This window comes from Haliaeetus albicilla, chromosome Z (assembly GCF_947461875.1).
Source record: "Haliaeetus albicilla chromosome Z, bHalAlb1.1, whole genome shotgun sequence".
Classification (NCBI taxonomy): domain Eukaryota; kingdom Metazoa; phylum Chordata; class Aves; order Accipitriformes; family Accipitridae; genus Haliaeetus; species Haliaeetus albicilla.
In genome coordinates this window covers 60541089-60562736 of record NC_091516.1, presented here as the reverse complement: position 1 = coordinate 60562736, position 21648 = coordinate 60541089, and the positions used below count along the sequence as shown (strand labels likewise).

The window sequence follows — 21648 nt, the reverse complement described above, 5'->3', positions numbered from 1 at the left end:
CACAGGAAAGGTGATGTTTGGCTTTGGGATACTTGGTGCCGGCTGTGCCATGAGTGGGGTATTTCTGCAGGCTTTAGCAGCCAGGTTACCACCCTGTGGAAGGTTTGCCCTGAGATGTAACTGAGCAGAGGATGGGAAGACTTAGTGGAGGTCCTGGATAAAAAAGATGCTTCTTCATTAAAAAAAAAAAAAGAAAAGAAAAAAGGCAGGTTGGATACAGGTACCAACCCATCCCAACAGGATGTGCCCTGATGTGTTACTTTGCTTTTTGGTGGGCACTGGAAAGCTGGAAACACCCCTCACAGCCTTAGATCTTGCCCCATGAGAGTTGTGTTGGAAATCTCTTAGGCTGGAAATTTATACTGAGAATACATCAGTTTTTATTTTGGAAGTTTATTAACTGCGTGGGTGACTGCAGCAGCAGAACCACAACAACCACTAGGCTCTCTTTTTGGACCCCACGGTGCCTTTGCTCTTCTTGCTTATGGGTGCAATTTTTGTGCACACTGCAGTGGGTCACCTCCCACCTCGCCGTTTCCAGACCTGGTTTTGCCTACGTGAAGCACTATGCGGGTGCTGCTCTCCATGCTCATTCCCCTGCTTGTCCCATGCCGTGAGCACCCACTTTTTTCTTCGGTGGCAACACCAGAGGAGCTAGGATGTCTGTGGGTGAGAAGCAGCACCATGAGGGCTTGGTAGCTCCTGCTGGCTTTTGGTTTTTCTTCCAGCTGGTCCCCGCTGCCCTTGTGACTGTCCCACGTGTCCCTGTGGCAGATGGAGGCAGCTGGTGCCCTGTGCTGCTTTGGGGAGGTGCAGCTGCCGCGGCTGGCTCACAAGAGGGAAAGCAGGAAAGCCTTATCAGCCAAGCACCTTGCTTTGAAATCTGCTGCCCGGCAGGATAAAATGATAGAGAAACCCAGACTACCTTCAAAACCCAGCTCCCAAATGCCCCAGCTTAGCCTAGCATTGCATGGCTCTCACAGAAGCTAGTGCAAGCAAAGGAAGGAAACAACCTGCCCAGATAATAAATTCCTTAGTGCTGCTTTCTATAGGCGAGCGTGAACGGGTAAACCCTTTGCGAACCCTTTCTGTGAGGAGAGGTGCCTACCTGCCCACGTCCTCAGATCCTGTCTGTGGCCATTTGCCTCCTGGTGTGCTTACAGTCAAGTACAAGCTTAGGCACGCAGCAGTCTGAAGTCCAAAATGTTGCTGCGAGATAGTTGTATGAATGCCTAAAATAACTGGACAGTAATATAATTTATGTGATCTGCGCTTGATTCTTAGAGTGTACTAGTTACTATCATGACAGCGCATAATAAAAATCATACAGAGGAATATGGGTCCTCTGGCTGGGAAAAAAAAAATTACACACACCCAGAAAACACACCCTGTTTTCTTATTATTTTTGGGTTTGTTTTTGGTTTTTTTTAAACTATGGGGTGTCTTATTGTTTAACTCAACAGTGCTGTAGCTGTCCCACGCACAGAGTCACACAGCTATGGTGGCCTTTGCTTCTCACACACCCTCACTCCCACCCACCTTCCTCACAGCCATAAATGTAACATACTTCTCTCCCCAGAGCCACCGGAGAGGGAACGTGACTGTTAAAAATGTGCAAGTTGAGTGAAATTCATTAAATGAATTTCACACTTCAGCAGTTTTCTATATGCTGTATATGCCGTGTCATACACAGGAGTCACTTGATAGGACAGTGAGCCAATAGACAGCTCTCAACAGATGCGGGGGGGGAACTAGGAAGCACTTTTAAAGCACACGTCTTTGCCCTTCAGGAACGTGGTTTTGCTTGCTCCTTAAAGTCAGAGAACGTGGCTCAAGAAAGGACACAGTAGAAATGCAGTGAAGGCTTCAAAAATCAGTCCTTAGTTTCTCTTGCAAAAGGTTGATGAATGCTCATGCCACCCATGCACGGTAAGAATGAATTGCTATGCTCCCTTGATGTGTGGAAAGACTGTGGGAGAGAAAGTCTGCAGGTCTAAATTTAGGTGCCCTCAAGTGAATAAATCGGCACCACTTAGATGTAGGCCAGTAAAAAGGGCTGTATTTTTGGAGAGCCCATGCATGCCGTCACCCTCACATGCATCCAGGTGGGAATTCAATGAAAATTTGACCACTTTTAATCATCCTTAAAGCTGCTGTGACAGAAGGCATCAGTTTTTTTAAACTCTGCTTGTGCTGATGTCTGTCATGTGTTGGGTGAGAGGAACATGCACCAGCAGTGGGGAAGCGCTTGCCAGCGGTGAACCTCAGTGTGCTCAGGTTCAGGCCCATGGGAGGCTTGGGAGGCTGAACAAATGACATTTTTGGTTCTTTCTGAGCTGCCAGGAAAGGTGGGAAGCAGGCTGGGAAAGGTGGGCAGCAGTGATCCCTGGCAGAACAACCAGTTATGTAGGGCTTAAATCGTGGCATCCAGATGGATGAATGAGCCAGACCTGTGGCCCGTGGTCCCAGTGTGATGCTCCCACAGCACCACGTGTGCTTCTGCCGGCAGCTTTCCAGCTTTGTTTCCCTATCAGCCGCCGAGCACAAGCAAACCTGCTGGGCTCTGGAGACATGGATCTGCTTTCCAGGATGCGCTTTTTTGTTTTCTGCTTTGTGAACCAATGTGTGTTGGTGGCTGGAGGAAACGCCATCGAGCGGTGAGACCCGAGGTGGGCTGGGGGTCTACAGCTGGGCATCCCGAGGGTGGCACTGCAAAGCATTCACCAACAGAAAGCAGGCTTTGGGGTCTGGTGCACAGTAGGCATTCATGTTCCATTTCCCCATAGGGATGTGACTGAGAGTGAGGAAACCAGAAAATGAGAGGAAAAAGAAGAGGAAGAACAAAGGAAATGAAAAGAGAGCAGGGACCCACGTCCAGCACCTTGTGCTAACTTCTCACAAGTTAACCCTTCCAAGCTCCCGTGAGCATATCTAAGACAAACTTCTGTCTCCCAAAACCACTACTAAGTCACCCGACCATTCAAATGTGAGATGCAGTAAAAGGGACAGCTACAGGGAGTATACTACTACAGCCGTGGCACAGATGGTCAGTCACGTCCAGCATTAAGCAATGCTGGACGCAGAGACTTGCAGAAATGAGGTAGCTTCTAGAGGCAACAACTCCAGGCACAGCTGCATCAGATTTTATCATAGGAAGGCCAGGTTATTGCCAGTGCCTTACAATGGAAATTAGGAGTGTTGCACCTGGCCCTGACACTGCAACAAAGCAGCAGCCTTTAATTGTACTTTCCCTTTCCTTCCAGCCTGCTCTTCTGGAATATTTTGCTTTTGTAACTGACCTATTAGAGGTGCAGTAAATATTTAATAATTAGATAGGTGTGCTTGGTGTTGTGCCAGCATAAGTCACAGAGCAAACATGCTTCTGTCTCCCAAGATGATGTACTGCTGATGTAATTACCCAGAGTCTTTTGAATGCTTGGTGTAGCATGTCTGGTTAAAAGATGAGAGGGGAAGCCGAGGAAAAAAAAAAAGGAGAACAAGGATCTCGGCCACAGTTAATCTCCCCTTACCAAGGCAGGATATTTGTTGACCAAGCATTTCGTCCTGAGACCCAAGAAAAAATGCATTACCACCCTCCCACTCATTATCGCTCCATTCTTAGTAAGTTCTTTGGAGAAAGGAACCTCAAAGCACTCCGGAGCTGATGAAGCTGGTACTTTTGGGACTTGTATTAGAAAGAACCTACTAATTTCTGTTTAGAGAAACCTTCTGTGAGCTCAGCTGGGTTTATGGCATGCTCTGGGTCTCCAGAAAGGAAGGTACTGCTGGCATGATGTTTGCAAACACGGGAACGCTCATCCACACTCTCCAGTATCAAGGAACTTCAGGTCTCGAGCTGAGAGACTTACACTTGTTGTGTGATTGCTTTAAATATCTCAAGCTCAGCCTGAGGTTTTCAGTCACTTGCTCCATGTTCACAGCCTCCATCCTTCCTCAGGGAGCAGTGTGGGCCAGAGCAAGCAGATATGCTTTTTTCCTAGGGGATGCTGCTGGATCTGTCTGCACTCCACATCCCCAGTTTGACACGGGAACAAGGCAGGAAGGTAAATGCCCAGCAGTATTGCAAGGTGCTCATGCTGGAGGGCAGCAGCATCCAAAGAGGAAAAAAGGAGTTCAAGGCCCGGCCGAAGCACAAAGCTGAAATTTTGCACTTTGTGGTTGCTGTGTTTGCGCTGGGTGTCTGCAGAGCAGGACATCAGGGCTGCACCAAGAGACCCCTGGAGAGGAGACGATGAGAGATTTTGCCTTCTTGGGGACATTTGCGTTGTCACAGCTTTCTTTCTGGGGGAGAGTATGTGCTCGTTTTGCCTGATCATACGCAAACACTGGCGTGTCAGGACAAGCTGTTGGTGCACACGTGGAGATGTCTTTGAGGAAGCAAATCGTGAGGAATAAGTGTGTGTGGTGTCTGCATGGAGGACAAAAGCAGGTTGGTATGCATTTTGCTTCCAGGTGTGGTGGATTGACCCTGGCTGGATGCCAGGTGCCCACCAAACCGCTTTGTCACTCCCCCTCCTCAACTGAACAGGGGATAGAAAATATGATGGCTCATGGGTCGAGATAAGGACAGGGAGATCGCTTGGCAATTATTGTCATGGGCAAAACAGCCTCAGTTTGGAGAAATTAATTTAATTTATTGCCAGTCAAAATTCAGAGTGTATAATAAGAAATAGGAACAAACCTATTCAAACAAAACAAGCCCCACCGTGGGGTCCTCCCCAGGCTGCAGGTGGAGATCTGCTCCACCGTGGACCTCCGTGGGCTGCAGGGGGACAGCCTGCCTCACCATGGTCTTCCCCATGGGCTGCAGGGGAATCTCTGCTCTGGCACCTGGAGCATCTCCTCCCCCTCCTTCTGCACTGACCTGGGGGTCTGCAGGGTGGTTTCTCTTATATGTTCTCACTCCTCTCTCCGTCTGCTGTTTCTGTGTGTCCCACAACTTTTTTCCTTCTAAAATCTGTTATCCCAGAGGTGCTACCACTATTGCTGATGGGCTCGGCCTTGGCTGGCAGCGGGTCCGTCTTAGAGCCGGCTGGTATGGGCTCTGCTGGACACGGGGGAAGCTTTTGGCATCTTGTCCCAGAAGCCACCCCTGTAACCCCCCTGCTACCAAAACCTTGCCATGCAAACCCAGTACACCAGGGAATCAGTACAGTGCTTTTCATTCAGAGTTTGCCTGAAATAAGATGAGTACCTGGAAATGACTAATGTATGTATTTCACCGGAGATGAGGCTGCTTTTTGTTGTGTGGGTAGGACCCTGTTCATCAGAGGGTTCTCAGGAAATCAACATGACCCACACAAGGACGGGCAGATCTTGCTTAGCATTTGCCAGCAGAGTCTGCTGAGTCCTCTTGATTTTCTCCATCTTAAATGCAAGTTCTGTCAATGAAATACACTGGGTTAGTGTGTTATCAATGAAGTAACACATCTGTGTTAAAAGCAGTGCGCAGGATCAATGTCATGCCTGGGTGCTTTGTAAAGCAATGAGAGAGAGAAGCTGCAAGCTGTAATTATGCTTAGTTGCCTTCTAAAAGCTCGGTAACAGACAGAAAAAAAATCCATACACACCAGGGGCGGGCTCTTGTGGTTTCACTAAGTGTTTGCAACCATTCAGCTGTCCTCACACCAAGCCCGAGCCTGATCTCCCGGGTGACTGCTTACTGGTCGAATGCCCTTTGGTAGCTTGCTGTGGCAGAGCACGCAGTGCTGCTTGCGGGAAGCAGCATGTGAGAAGCGGCGTGGGGAAAACGGAGGTTCAATTCTTCATTTTTGCTTTGCATCACATTCAAATTACAAACTGGTACCAATGACAAACTTTGCTTTTGAGTAAGTACTTTTTTGATACTCAAAGCTGGTTTTGCTTTGTTTCTCTTTCTCTCTCTCCAAGCTTCCCCCCTGCCCCACTTTGCTTTTTGCTTCATTCTTCACCTCTCCTGGGATTTTTTCCTCTCTCCTCAACATGCTCTGTTTCTCTTCATCTGGAAGGAAAATACTGCATTTCTGTGTAGTTCTGAATCTGCTTCACACACCTCCACCTACCTGCACAAGCTGCAGGCTGAGGCACCCAGATGTTGGGCCTCCAGGCATTTCTTCTGCATAAGCCCCAGAGACAACCAGAGACTTTGACCTACAGCAGTGATGAATTTGCCAGGACTGGTTTAAACATATGTGATATGGTTTGTACGCTGAGGCCAGAGTGTTGTCCAGGGCCTTATCAGGAGGGTGTGGGGCACACATATCCCCTGCCCTTCCAGTGCTGCACACTCCCTGGGCCACCACAGAGATGCATTCGGTCCCAGGGTCCCTAAGCTCAGAGGGCTGCTGTGGTGCTCTCTGTGGGAAATGCCAGCCCCCAAAAAACAGTACGGATGCCGAGCATTGGGTCATCTTCACCAGCTTCAGAAGGGCAAGCATGGTATTCTCTCTTGGGATCTCCATACAGCTCTTACTTTTGTGTGCCAGTCGGGACCCTGCAATGGGCTGACCTGGTGTCTGGGGAGATTTTAGCAGGCACAGCAAGGAGATGGCAGCAGTGTGGAGGAAAAATGATGGACAGAGAGGGGCAAGGTGGCTTTGGGCCTCCGTCTCGGGATGTCTCAGAGCCTCCACATCACCTTATCCCTGGGGTGGCATCACATCCCTTCTGCAAGTTGGACCTCAGAGCTCTACAGCATCACCCTCAGCACTGCGGCTGTCCCTAGGCTGGGAGGGTTGATGAGACTCTCAAAATGCAGGTGTATGGTTGCCTCTGCAGTCCATAAAACATCAGTGTCTCATTTCCTTACCCAAAACCGAGAGTGCTCCATCTCTTGATGCTGGCTCAGGTCAGGGGATGGTTGTGTGTAGGTATGGAGCTAGGTTTAAAAAATGTAATCTGTGATTTCCTAGAGGCTCATTAACAGAAATGTAATCCTTATTGAAGGGAGATGTGCACAAGCTCCGGTTTCCAAAAGTAACCAAGCAATTGTATTTCTGTGCCCAAAAAGGTGATGCTGAAGAGCCTGTGTTTACACTGCAGAAGTGCTCCAGCTGACAGTTTTCAAAGCAATTGTATTTTTGGATGTGCAAATTATGCAGTGTCCAACTGCAACCAATTTTAGAGTGCAGGGATGGGTGGGAATACAATCACCACATCCTGGAAAAACTTAGGCTCCTTGAAGATACCTGTAATAAAGCATTTGAAAACGAGGGCAACCAAAATCGCCAGCCAGATCAAAACAAGTTGAGGACTTGTCTTGTGCCGAGATGCCCTAAAGCAGACAGGAAGAAACAACACTAGCTGGCTGCCTCATGAGACATGCATCTGCTCACTTGCCTCTTCCACGCGCTTGGAGGTGGCTGTGATTCATGCAATGACAGGAAGGCTTGAGGAACCACACAGACAGGGCCCCAGGACAGAGGAGCCTGCCCTCTAGTCTGGCTTATCCATCGGCCATCTCAAGCCACTGCTAAACCTGGGCAGAAGAGGTGCTGTAAATGTTGTCACATCCACGCTGGTGGCACGTGTCATCTATTTGGTAAGGTTTTCACAGGTGCTTGGCCAACGCGTATATGGGGCTCGTGGGTCCATCCATATGACCAGGCTGACCACTGGCAGACAGTACCCAAGCATACGCCTGGCCATAGGTCACGAAATGCCAGCAGTGAGCCTCAGACATCTGTCGGCACCGGGCATCTTTCTTGTCTGTCGGTGCAGAGGAGGACGGGCAGCCTCCTCCCAGGCAACCTGTAGGGTGTGAGAAGAAGACAAAGCCTTGGCTTTCCCCACCAGGCATGGAGCCATGTAGCCCAGGCCGTCGTTCTCTGCTGGGACGCTCAATGGCTATGGCAGTGCCTGATGGAGAGAGGAGCACTGTGTCACTCTCCACTCTCTCTAAAACCAGGCTGAACCTCAGCCTCTGAAAGGCAGAGGCTTTCAGGTTACTTGACCTGTGGACCACGCGCCTCCCACTCAAGCTGTGGTTGCACACCTAGCGAAGGTGCAGGGGACCATGTGGACCTTCCCTTCATTTCCTGCTCTCTTGGAAAGGTGAATGCTGCTGCTGCCAGTGCTGTCGAACCAACTCCCTGATGTGCTGGAGGACGAAGGATGTGACAGTGACTAATGATGCAGGGAGGGGTAGCTGCTGCTTCTCCTTCCTTGCTGCATGTTTAACCCCCCTCATGTGTGCTGTCATATCCTAGAGGATTCACAAGACAGCCCACCTCCAGAAACCTCCAAATGAAAAAGCAAAGTGTTTAGCCGAGAGGGGGGCCTGAACATCTGCATGCATCACATGATTCTCATGGGTAGTTAATGTTTACTACTTCCCTGGCTAATTAACAGGAACCAAACAATTCTGGTTTATTGCCATGCAGTTTCTTCTCCTGGCAACACCGGAATGACTTATGAGAAGTTTCTGAGAAGTGTGACACTTATTAACAGCCTTTGGGCACCCCTGGCCTGACGAGAGATGCTTCTGGATGAGGACAGTGCTACTGCCACCAGAGACAAATGGGCTGGACAACCCTGCCTGAGCTCAGGTGCCCTGCTGCAAGGACAGGCATCAATTTCTTGATGGTGTTGGTGCAGTGGGGTTTTCGGCAGGGGTTGTGCCTGGGGAGTCCACATGGGCTGGTGGGTTTCAGCATGGTCATCTGCTTTCTGATAAACCCTGTCAGTTTTCCCATCAGTGCCACAGCACTGTACCTGGCAAGCACCAGTCTGCAGGGATAGAAGAGACATCCTCTGCTCCAGAAAGAGTCCCTCCCCCGACCGTGGCCTGGGGGACATCCTGTCTCAGTCACAACTGCTTTAAGATTTGGAGATTTTCTTCAAATTTGACCCAAATTCGAGTTGTAAACTTGAACCTTGCAATGGAGCCCAGCAGGGGCCCTTCCCTCACATTTCTGTTGCACAATGCCAGTGTGGCAGCTGTGGCGACTGAGCACGCTCTGTCCTAGGCTTACCTTTTAACAGCGTATTTATGTATTTTCCTTCTAATGCAATCACAGCCTTAGCTTTTTCCCAACAGTTACAAAGCATGGAAACTTAGCAATACAGAAACAGATAGAAAAGCAAAACTTTGTTCTTTTTTATTAAGAACTGAAAGAAAAAAAGGCTGCAGGCAGGAAATAGGGTGATGCAACATAAAGAAAGGAAATTTAAAATTTTTTGTGTGGTCCCACACTCTAATTTCAACGTTTGCATGAGAGGCTGCAATAACAGCATTTAGACATGGAGTTGGTCTAGACAGGCCAATTAATGTGCTCCTCCGACCTCTTAACAAGATTAAGGGCCTCTTGACTCACTTCCCCTTTCAGTATCGGAATAAAGGCATAGTTTTTGACAACAGCCTCTTACAGAGCGCATGCTGTCATTGCAGCAAACTGTTTTATTTTGGGGAGACGGCTGTGTGCAAAAAGAAACTGTTCCAGTGGGGATGCCCTGCTTATGTCAGTGGGAAGCCTGGCCCCATTCCCAAGTGCTGTTACTTGGCAGCTTTTCTCCCCATCTGAAAATCAATTCACCAGGAGGCAGGAACTGGGCTCCTCCAGCCTTGCACCTCTCTGGGTGCCAGGCTTGCACCGTGAGGTTTGGGATGCTGGTTTTAGGCTGCAATTCAGCAAAGTGCTGAAACTGGGGGGTCGTTGCAAATATGCTTGATTTGGCCGCTGGGGAGGGTGGGCAGAAAGCAAGGCTGTGGTTTGCTGTTGGGTTTTGGGATCTCTGGACCCAGGCTAGGCTTGCTTCTCTTACAAGCGAGGCCAGTGGGCAGCTGGATGAGGGGGGGGTCCAAGGAAGTTTGCTAAAGCACCTGAAATGGAGAGAACAAGGCTGTGAGGGCAGCCAGTTCTGGGCTGTCGTTACATGTCCAGTGCAAAAACCAGCCCCGACGACTGCAATACCTGGGAGTATTTCCAGCCTTCGGTGATTTCCGAACTAGCCCTGCCCACTCAAGGGCAGTCAGTGCAAATCACCCAGTGTGTGTTGACTCAAAACAAAGCTGGTGTTTCCAAGAGGACCTCTGGCCTTAATTTACATTGACTGGTCACTGGCCTTTTGGTTTTTTTGAACAGGGCAGGAGGCAAAGGTTAGTGAACTGCACCCTGCTTTTTTTTGTGCGTACCTCTTCTTTTATCATGGCTGGCTCACAGTGCTTTTGGCTGCTATATGAGTTGGAAACCAGCAGATGTACATTATCTTGGGCTGAGACGTGCCAGACAGTCTCTAACAGGTGGTCAGTGCTCTCATTTCTGTAACCCTCACACAATATAAAGCCATTCAGGACCCTGTAAAAACAACTCAGCCCTCATTCTTTTTTTTTTTTTTTTAACATAGATTAACCCAAAACACTAGTAATGCCTCAGCACTGTAGCTCAAGCCTTCAGTACTAACATAGTATTTGTTGGGATGCGGTCTCATCGAAAGGTGGTTGAGAAAATTCCTAATATGATGCCTTTGCCTATTTGGTCCTGGAATTGAACACTAACCAGCTGTGGAGCAGAACACCCCAAGACTGTGCATGACCCTGGGTGCAGACTTTGAGTTTCTGGCTCACATTGACCCAAAAGGTAGCTTCCCTTTTCCCCCACAGTCTGTCTTTCTTCACCCTGAGGACTGAAATATTAGCAAAAGAGGTGTCTTTGAGCTGCATGCAGTTTACTGTCAAGAGCACCAGGTCCAGGCCTGGAGAAGTTGAGGCTCCAATTACTCATTGACAGGGGTAGAAATAAGTCCCCACTAAATACAGAGACTATGAAAGGTTGCTGTGAAGCATATTTTGGAGAAAACACACCACCTTCCCCCAGTACGATATGTGTCTGCATCCAGTCTTACAGGGTCTGCTTACCTACTCCAGTAAAAGACTTGCTTTTTCCTGCTTTTTTTCCTGTTTTACTTGTTTGGCACAATTAAGAGATTTGCCCATTACAAGAAGCAACCACCTCTCCCAGGTGTATACCAAGGTGGAAATTCAAACAGCGATAGAAGGTCAGGGATTTGAAACAAGAAACAGGCAGCTAATCCTGCATTAATTTCCTGGCAGCTGGCCAGAAACCCTCTCCTATTTTCAATAATAAAACACGGTCTGTATTTGATTTGGATTTGCTCATCCCTCTTTATTAGCTGGTGTGGATCTGGTGACTTGAGTAGAACAGGGTTGTTTTCCAGAAACTAAGGATTCTTACCAGAAAACCAAAGGAAAAGGTGTGGTTTATATTTGGTATGTTAATATTACCTGTTTAGTCACTGTATACTCTGTTACCACTAAATAAAAGGGGACAAAGACTAGCAAAAATATTACAAGTGCACATTGAAATCCCCCTTTGTTATGCCTATATGTACCAGGAACGATCTCTACTAAGTAGGACCTAACTTTGATGTAAACTCCAGGGATGTGAAACAAGAACTGTGTTAGATGGCCAGTATATATTTCCAACAAACCTGAATCAGTGGGTATTTCAGGGTGTTTAGTGCCGGACTCCCATGCCAATGTATCTGAGGGTTTGGTCCTGCAAGAATTAAAACCAGGATCAGTTTGATTCCTGTTTCATTTTATTGCAAGGCTCAAGATGCTGAAGGACAGACAGTGACTTTAGAAAGGGAAAGTAGCCCATGGAGATGCCTCTTTCTTCAGCCCCTACACTCCCCTTTACACCCAAGTTGCTAAATGTTACATGCAGACATTAGTTTGCTTGTTGGTCTGACCCATCAAAAGGCAGCCTCTTGCAGTCAATGGGACTGCTTTACTTGGATGAGTTGGCAATGTTTTAAATTCTCGTAGTCTGGAGAGAGGGGCTCAGTAGTTTGTTTTTTATGCTCGAGACATAATGTTGTTGGACTTTATAAATAAAGATTACTCAGTCTCTGTTTTCCACTGCTTAACCACCGCCAAGTTGACTTCAAGATTACAGAACATTGTGTCACTCATGCCTTTTGGAGTAAGTAGAATAAATGGATTTGCCACAATGACAAGTAATAAGCCCAGTACTTGTCAGCACTCTGTCTGCAGGACAGAAGCTGTGCTATTTTATCTGAGCACACAGTCTTCAGTACGTAGATTCACAGGCAGAGAAGAGCTGTGGGATCTCCTTGAATGCATTTGGATGGGCTGCTGTTCTGCAATTAAACCACAGCACTTACAAACCAGCCACTTCTCTGAAGCAAATTTTCTTGATTTGCTTTGAGCTGAGAGCTGAATTTTATTTGCTCCCTAGGAGAGCTACAATTGCAGCAGGTTATTGCTAAAGCTAGCTGGTGAAACAGAGTCAGGAAGCTTCTTGAGACACCACTTGTGCTGTGCTTGCTAAAGACAGAGGATCCTTGCAAGGTCTGTGGCGCTGCCAGTAATGGTTTTCTCTGTGAGCAAAACACTGGGTCCATACAAATGCTTGTCCTGATTTTGGCTGGGGGGGGATTACTGGGGAAGAATGGAAATCCTGAGCCAAACCTCTTGGAGCAAATCCCTCCAAGCTTTGGGGAACTTCAAAGTTTGCTCCTGAATCCTGGTGCTGCATTTCACTCTGTGTTTCCCTTTATCTGACCCTGTAGCCCCAGAAATGGCCTTGGCTGGCCAGAGTGCTCAGGGTTTGGGGTTTGCTCTGGGATCGGAGAAGCTGCCTGTGAGCGAGACCCATGCGGCGCTGAGGGCTGACCTGGACCCGGGTGGCTTGCACAGCCGGTGCGATGAACGATAACCCTGGCTGCCTCTGCCTGGATCGGGGCACCATGTCAGTGTTCCTGCTGCTGCTGGGGTGAGCATTGCAGCACAGTGCCCTCCTCCCTCACCCCCCATAGCAGAGTGGGCAGCCAGGGCTGCTCTCTGGGGCCAAAGCTGATTACTACGGCTGGACAACCCTCTCCTGCCCTCTTCCTGGAGCGGGGGGGGCACTCATGGCCCTCCCAGCTCAATGCAAGTTGATGGACAGCGAGGACAAAGAAGCATTTGCTCTGTCAGCTTCCTCTTCTGCTGCTTTAAACACTGCACAGGAGCCCCCACCTCTTGTCCAACCTGACTGGCAGCAAAAGAGCAGCTGCAGGAGGAAAGTCCCCACAGCTCCCAAGAAATCAGAGATTTCCCCGGAAAACGGCACTCCTGCCACCTGATCCCACCTTTTGTCTGTTGCTCACTGTGCGTCAGCAGATCTCTGCCTGATCCTGCGGCATCAGATGAACACGGTGCAGCACAGGAGCCCAGCACCACACAGTGCTCCCAGGGGTTCGGGTTGTCCACCTGGTGCCCTCCACCTGCTGCAAGGTGAGCAGACCCCAAACCTCCCCCCAGCTACAGGGTGCTTGGAGGAGAGCCTCCTTCTTCACAGAGGTGTAACACAGCGCAGTGACATCCAGGGACAGAGAGATGAGGGTGTAGCAGTTTTATCTGTTCCCTCTGGAGGACTGATTTTAGGTAACTTCACCTCTCCAGCATGCCATAGCACCATGCCCTGAGTTGTCCCTCTTAAGAAGTGCCAGAGGGTATTTTTTGAAAATGTGCATGCGTGCTTTCCCCTAATCCCTCTTCCCCCAATTTTTAAACCCTTTTTACATCCTTTGAACCTTAAGCATAAGCACAATTTGCAGCCAAACCACCCAGAGGGACTTGGTTGACGTGAGATATTTCCACTCTGGGCATTGCTTTAATTGCTCTGCTGAATGCCCATCATTGTGCTTTGAAGCAGGGCTGGAAAAACATCCATTAGTGACATTCTCAGCCTAACTGATGGTTATTTTACTGTTTTGTAGCATTAGTTGTCTTTATTACAGCTGGTTATTAACCCTGGGGAGCTGGGACTCTGCTTGGCTTTGATCCTAAGCAGCAAGAACGGTGTCCAGCTAATGCCCTAGGACTGATAGGTTGGGGGTCTCTGCTCCTGCAGGCTGTTGCCCACAGCAGGGCTCTACTGGGTGCCTCCCCACTGCAGTTCAGCTCTCTGCTCCTGGGGCACAAGCCAGCAGACCATTCTGAGTCAGCAACCTTCATGTTCACTGGGAAATGAACACCCCCCGTGAGGGTAGAAAGGATGCTGAAAGCTGATGTAGCTGCTCAGCTAAAGACGGCTGGCAAACGCACACTAGATAAACAAAATACTGGTCTGGGAAGAACTGAATGGTACATAGTTAGGGACACAGACATCTTCCCACATCCATCTCCCTTTCTATATTCGAGCACACAAATCCATAAGCCCTGCCAGTGCAGATACAGTCCTTGCAGTCACCATGGCCGCTGCCTTACTTCCTACAAGCCTTGGTGAAACATTATCCCCTGTGATGCGATACCACCTCAAAACCATCCCGTCGCCTGGATAAAAAGACTCACCCCCAGCAGCAGCGTGCCCGTTTCTGTAGGGATGAGCACATGGGTTCACCCCATGCCTTGCTGCTGTGCAGGGAAAGCACAAACGAAATGCATTAGGAAGAAAGATTGTGTGACAGTATGCAATGGGGGAGGGCTTATAAAAGTTCGCTGAGGAAAATCCACGCAGCTCATGCGCAGAAGTTCAGGACACGCGTGAGTCATGGCGCTGCCCACCTGCCCTCGAGGGGCAAAGGAGCATCCCAGGCACTAGGCGAGGGCATGCAGGACGGCTGCCCAGCCTCTACCTGCTTTCCACACCACTAGCCCAATGGTTTTGCTAGTCTACAGCAATGGCTGTTCAGAAACTTGCTGTATTTGTAGGCTTAGTTTGCTTTTACCAAGCAGTAGCATAATCCTAGAGTAGTGGCCCAGATCTAAACAAGGTGCCCTGGTACAAAATCTTCTGTGCTAGCTGGGCTTTGCAAAATCCCAGGCGACTAGCTCTGCTCATACCCCACTTTTATACCAGCTCAGCTTTATTGTCAGTGCAATGGCACGCCTCCTTTGTCGCCGAGTGAGATCAGAAGGAGGGCTTGTGTAAATCTGCAGGAACGAAGTGCAGCACACACCCATCTACCAGGCAGTTAGTGTATTCCCAACAGCCTTCTTGAGCTTGGCAATCCACAAAACTAGAGTATTTTCCGTTCAAGTAATTCAGTATCAGCAGAGTTAAGAGATAGTCAAGCTATGTGATTTTATCAGATGACTCAAAGGTGGGAGCGTTTATTCCTTTCAAGCACCTTTACATCATCCTGACTCAGCAAAACAAGGCTAGTTCAACTTTTTTTTTTTTTTTTTTTTCTTTGTTTAGCAAAATTCTTGGGGATGTTTGTTTTAAGGAGGACCTCATACTCCAAATCCTGATGCTCATGCTCCGGAAAGCTCCTGCTGCAGGTGAGGCATTCTGTCCAGGCATCAACACCAAAAAACGAGTCCCAGTTTGACAACAGGACTTGGCACAGGGTTTTTGGGTGTGGAGCCTCCTTGTGCCAGCAGTGCATGCTCTGTGCGTAGGTGTGCCTCCATGCATCTGTCTGTGCCTGTGGGTTATCCAGTGTGTAGTAGTGTGTGCCACAAATGCCACTGTACCAGCACTGCAGGAAACCCCCAGAACCGGGACATTGGACTGAACAAGGTTTTTTTCAGTGGTCACAGCTGGCTGTCATTTACCAGCAGAAAGAATTTCTCATCTGTGGTGAGACATTTCTTTTTCCTTTACTTTAAAGGCTCCTTGATAACAATCTGTTCATTATTTGCTTCCTCCCCTGTCGAGTCAATAATAAATTATTCAGACCTTTTTTACATTGTGCCCCACCCAACATGTAGGTCAGGATCAGCGAAATAAGACATGATGAGATACCAGAGGAGCTTGCATCAACCACAGGTCACTACAGACCTGCAGGGAAATAAGGTTGATCTTTCTTCCCCTCATTCTGGTTTTGGTTGCTTTAACACCACTGAAATCTCTTGTGACCGACAGCCTGAGAAGTCAGCTCAGATATTAAAGAAGCCCTTTTCTGAGGGCTTTACAGTAAAACGTTTGCAGTGCTGACACATGCATCCATAGTGCATCCTGCAGCTGCTCTGATTTTGGGGATGAGGCACACCCCACCAGGGCTCTTGGACTGGGAGGCAACCTGCCCCATCTGCTGGGAGATGGCTGCACTCGGGGTTTGGCAGGCAAAACTCCTGGTTTCTTGGATGAACTTTTTTTCTAGAGCTCCTGCAACTACAAGAGGGACATCCCGAAGCCTCCAGGGTTTTGGCACCAGCCGTTCTGGGTCGCACGCTCTCATTCGCACCACAGCAAGATGTACTCCCGATAACCCCTGTCAGGGCTGGGATGCAGGGCTGTGAGGTCTCCAGGTCTGGGGATGTCTCTTTCTGCCGAATTACAGGCTCAGGAGGGCTGGGGATCTTCAGCTGAGGATCTTTCCAGATCCTCATTTGACTGTGCACATGCATGCGCATCTGTGTGTGTGCCCATGCGTATATGTAATCATGAGACAAATTTATATGTGAGAAAATGTAAAAATAATCACGATGCTGGCTGGAGAGAGGCTAGGAAGGTCTTTTTAGACTCTAGCATCTCCTCTAGTGCTGCATCAGTGTAAGGGGGCTTCCTCACCTGGAAATCCAATTTGATTGCAAAAGGGAAGGAAAATGGCATTTAGGAACTGCATCCAGTACAAGTCAAATAAAAAGCTGGGATCCTTAGCAACAACGAGTGCAGAGCTGGAGTTAGGAAAGCCTGCTCTTTGACCAAGTCTGCTGAACGCACGAACAAAATCTCTGGCAAGCAGGATATGAACAATGAGAAAGACTCCTTAAATGCAGAGTCACAAGGTGATGGAGAGTTGTGAGTGGAAAAGAGCTAAAGGACAGAAGACTGCAAACTCTGACTGAGAAGGCAGAGGTGGTCAGTCAGTATTTTTGTCCATTCTTGGCTCTTTGATGTGGTCTTCGGCAAGAAACAGGTATTTTCCATGCTGTCGCGCACTAGGGGTATTAAATAGTGGAATACTAAAGGCAAACAGGGAATGAGCACGAGATTACCTTCACTAGAAAACTGTTTGTGGCTTCTCCGTCTCCAGGAGTTCCTAGAAAGATGCTGAAAAATGGGGGGTGGTGGGGTGGTGGTGGTGTCAAAGGGAGCCGTTAGAGTCACTTGACATCTGCAGCAATCCTTTAGCTGAGGTAGGAGCACAGAAACAGCCACGCTGATACCAGAGGTCCAGCTACCTCAAGGTCTTATTGCCAGCAGTGGCCAGGAATGGTTGCAGACAGGGATGTGCAATGGTGCCTCAGCAGGTCAGGATGGGACCATGCTGGTGCTGGGACTGGGGGTGGGGGGCAGGACCAGCCTTGCAGTTATGCGTGTTTCTGTGGGTTTCTGTAGATCCTTGGGGCTGCTGTTGCAACTGAGTGGCAGCTGTGGAAATAATCCCTTCATTACTCAGACGGATTAGCTATTGCTAGTTCAGACGTCATCCAGGAAAAGGCTAGGTTCGTGGTGCAGCCTAGCCAGCTGCGGAGTGGATCACACAAAGGGATCACTCCCTGTTGCTGAGGTGCAGAGGCAGATAAAAAAAATCAGCCTAAGTAAACCCCTCCAAGTGCAGCATGAGAGGACTTTACCCGCAGCAGCCATGACTAACGGCTGCAGCCTGGCCAGCTCTCCCAGCACCACAAGGCTGCAGCACCAAAGGTTTTAGGTGAAAGCTAATTTATAACCCTAAGCCTTCAAGATCCAGCAGATGTGGGGTCTGATACAGGGTGGTCCGCCTGGGTCTGCAGGCAGCAAATCCCCTGGTGACCACCCAGCTGAAATTCACTTCATGGTGGAGACTTGAAAGTCCCGTGGCAGAGAGATAAAAAAATAAGAAAAAAGGACAAAAAAAGGAAAGAAAACAAGAGAAATTAGCAAAGACTGAGAAGGACTCTATCTGACTGGCAGAGAAGCTGACGCCCCGTGACTTCGGCTGCAAAAGCAGAGGCCCTAAGCCTTGTGCTGCCAGAGGTGGATGCACACTGCTGTCCTCCCGTCGGCACTCCCACTGCCTGGGACAGGGCAGGTTAAGTCAGCCGAAGGGTGCAGCTTCACCCAGAGCTTCACGTTAGGAAAGAAATAGCTGCCCTGCCCTGTGGAGAGGAGCTCTCTCTCCTGCAGGAGCTTTTCTGCATGAGGTTTGGGGGGTGAGTACCCCCTTGCTTGGGAGCAGCATCTCAGCAGCTGATGTCACCTGAGGTCCACTGCTTGCTGCTTTTTAAACTCCGCTTGCCATTTTTGCATCTGCCAAAGGCAGATGATGCCAGCAAAGGGCCGCGCTTTTCATTGCCTTCAGACCAGCTGCTGGGTCCCAGTGGCCATACGCATCAGGGGGGTCTTCAGGAGAGCGGTGCCAGGATCTGTCCTTGCAGATGATCCTGTCCACTTTCGGTAGGGGAGCAGTGGTCTGGCAGGGAGGGGTGGTGAAGTCTGAGCTCCCTGTAGCACTGGGCCTGTTGGTGAGTCTGAGTGGAGGTTCCCAGCACCTTTGCTTTTAGTAGAAATTAAATACCCTTCTTGGCATTTTATGTTTAAGGTGCGGTGGTCCTTGCTGAGATGGCTGGGGGGAGGCAGGGCCAGCCCGCCCACGTGAGGAGGAGAAAAAGCACCACACATTATGAAAATCGGCAAGCAAAATAATCTTTTTTCCTGATATAGCCACAAAAACAGAGCATTGTATGGGTGAGCAAACTGGGCATTGGGCGAACAGGGCATGCAACTGAAAGAAAAGGTGAAACTCAACATTTGGGATACTTTTCAACATCCTCCCCTTTTTCTCAGTAGAAACTCCCCAGTTAAAGCCAAGGTGGTGAACATTTCTCATCTCCCTCCTGTCGTCCATATTCACGTGCAGTTTGTGCTGGTTTGCTACTAAAAATTTTAAAAAAGGCAAGTGCCTTCCTCTTCTTTTGTACAAACCTCACTTTGTCTTAACTCTGAAGATACATGATGGTGCAAGAAAGGATCACCAGCACCCACAGTTATACCATCACTATGTTTTCATTTAGCTATCTGAATGTGTCTGCCCAATGTAGCAACACATCTTTATCCTTCAATGACAAATTCCTTGTAAACCTGGGTCACCTTACCCTACTTGTACAGGCACAAGATAACAAGGCAGTGTGTTTGTATGAGTAAAACCAAGTTCTGCAAATAGCTATAATTTTACAGCTGAATGGGTTTTGGACATGTGCTTCTGCTGTGCATGCTCTTGAGCAAACCCTTTTTCTGGCAGAGTGATTCACAAAATTGGGAGTCCCAGGGACGAATATTCAGGAAAGCGGCCAGCTGAGGGCACATCCCACCAGTGCCGTGCAGCCACTTGGGTTAAATCCTTGTTGCTGCATTTAAAAAGATCGTGCAGTTGATCTGGCTGGTAGGGAGTGATTGCTGGCTGGCATCTCAGAAAACACTGGCCGGCTTGTGCCCATCACTGGTTATGAATGCATCTCTTAAATATTTGGAGTCCTCTGCTGAGCTGTGCTGGGCACTGAGGGGATTAAAACTTGTGGCTGTCAATTAAAGTTGTCAGCTCTGTGTATGCTGCATGGCCTGAGCTGGTTTTGGGAACCACCAGCAAAACCATCTGGGGGCTTGCTGGCTCCCACCTCTTCCTGGGGCTGCCCTGCGGTCCCTGTGGGGGGCTGCCTTTTGGGGTGCAGTGCCCATCCTGGGGCTCAGCCAGTCCTGCGGGGGACCTTTGCAGCAAGAGAGGAGCGATGACTCTGGGAGGCAGAAACTCCTGGCAGGTGTGCTGCGGGGAGGAAAAACAGGGGGTGCATCCTGGGGGGCTTTGGGGGATGAGTCCTGCCTTCCCAGGAGCCGCTCACCACTCTGACAGGAGGCGAGCAGCCAAGCAGGCTGGGGATGATGCTCTGCATGCTTTAAAAGAAACAAAGCTCCTGCTTCTCCGGTGGGCGGCCTTGATTGCGCAGCATCTCTCCAAATACAGGAGGTGTTTTAGGTAGACTTCAGCGTGACCAGCGGTCATGATCAGCCCGAACAGCTTGCTTAGACCAGAGCCCCAGGCAGCGCAGGAGATGAATTTGCCTTGCATTTTAAAACCATTTCCTTTGAAATGAGTCACTAAGTTATTTTTTTTTAATGTATCACCTCCACTGCTTTGTTACTAACAACAGGTCCAGCAGCTCAGTTAACAGCTTCAGGAAGAGATTTATCAGGCAAAATGCAGAGCTATTTTACAGCCCACAGCTCTTTTGTTGCTTTGACATGTCACTTGTACTTGTAGGGAGCACTGACAAACTTTTCACTTGTGGCAGGAACTGCACCAAAGACCCTCGAAACAAGCAGATGCTGGTTTCATCAAGATGCATCCCAGCCCTCACTTGCAGACTGAGCTTTGAAGATAGATCTCCCTGCCTCTGGCGATGGGCAGTCTAAGGGAAAAGCATCCTCTGAAGATCTTGGGTGGATGACGGGCATCTAGGGTCCCACAACTTTTCCATGCCAGTGCTGCCCTTTGTCAGGAAAAGAGAAAACCAGAGTCTGATGGGTCTCTGCCACCACTATCAGTTTTTGCTTGGTAATTGCTGCTTTAGGGTGAAGGGCCTTAAAAATGTGTGTATACTGGGTTCAGCCTGATGCTTGGCCAGCCCCATCTCATGGAGAGGGCACTGGAGGGAGGTTGCCCTGTTCCAGCTGGAGGGGTCTTAAACTGCATCACGGTCTGGCACACTCATGGCCAGGGTGCTGATGATAGCCAGGGTGAGAGGGGCCTGAGGATGCAGTGCTTTGGGTGAAAAGTAGGTTCACCTAAGGAGGTTCAAGATGGGAAGTGAAAATCGTCATCAGCTGGGGACAGCACATTAGGCTGAGGCCAGTGCTCATTCTTTAATGAATTGGAGGATGTTAAGGGAAAAGTGGGAAGGCAGTGCTGCACCTGTGTGGTGGGTTCCCTGGCTGGACATCAGGTGCCAATCAAGCCACCCTATCAGTCCCCTCCTCAGCTGGACAAGGGACAGAAAATACAACAAAAAGCTTGTGGGTCAGGATAAGGACAGGGAGAAATCATTCACCAATTACCATCACAGGCAAAACAGACTCGACTTGGGGAAAATGAATTTAATTTATTACCAATCAGATCAGCATAGGGTAATGAGAAATAAAACCAAATCTCAAAACACCTTCCCCCCACCTCTCCCTTCTTCCTGGGCACAGCTTCACTCCAGGATTCTCTACCTAACCCCCACAGTGGTGCAGGAGGATGGGGAATGGGGTTTACAGTCAGCTCATCACACGTTATCTCTGCCCCTTCATCCTCTTCAGGGGCAGGACTCCTCACACTCTTCCCCTGCTCCAGTGTGGGGTCCCTCCCATGGGAGACAGTTCTCCACGAACTTCTCCAACGTGGGTCCTTCCCACGGGCTGCAGTTCTTCACTAACTGCTCCAGCATGGGTCCTTTCCATGGGCTGCAGTCCTTTAGAGGACAGACAGACCCACACACTGCTCCAGCGTGGGTCCCCTGCAGGGTCACAAGTCCTGCCAGAAAACCTGCTCCAGCGTGGGCTCCGCTCTCCACGGGTCCGCAGGTCCTGCCAGGAGCCTGCTGCAGCGTGGGCTTCCCACGGGGTCACAGCCTCCTTTGGGAACCCACCTGCTCCGGTGTGGGGTCCTCCCCGGGCTGCAGGTGGAGATCTGCTCCACCGTGGACCTCCCTGGGCTGCAGGGGGACAGCCTGCCTCACCATGGTCTTCACCACGGGCTGCAGGGGAATCTCTG

At 49.4% G+C, this 21648-nt stretch overlaps 1 long non-coding RNA gene across 1 annotated transcript; it reads left to right on the top strand.

The window, feature by feature from the left end:
• Positions 1 to 16579: 16579 nt before the first annotated feature.
• LOC138683700 (uncharacterized) lies at positions 16580 to 21613 on the top strand. The gene is made up of 3 exons (XR_011323109.1): positions 16580 to 16836; positions 18445 to 18590; positions 20189 to 21613. It is a non-coding gene; the product is annotated as an uncharacterized lncRNA (long non-coding RNA).
• Positions 21614 to 21648: the final 35 nt, after the last annotated feature.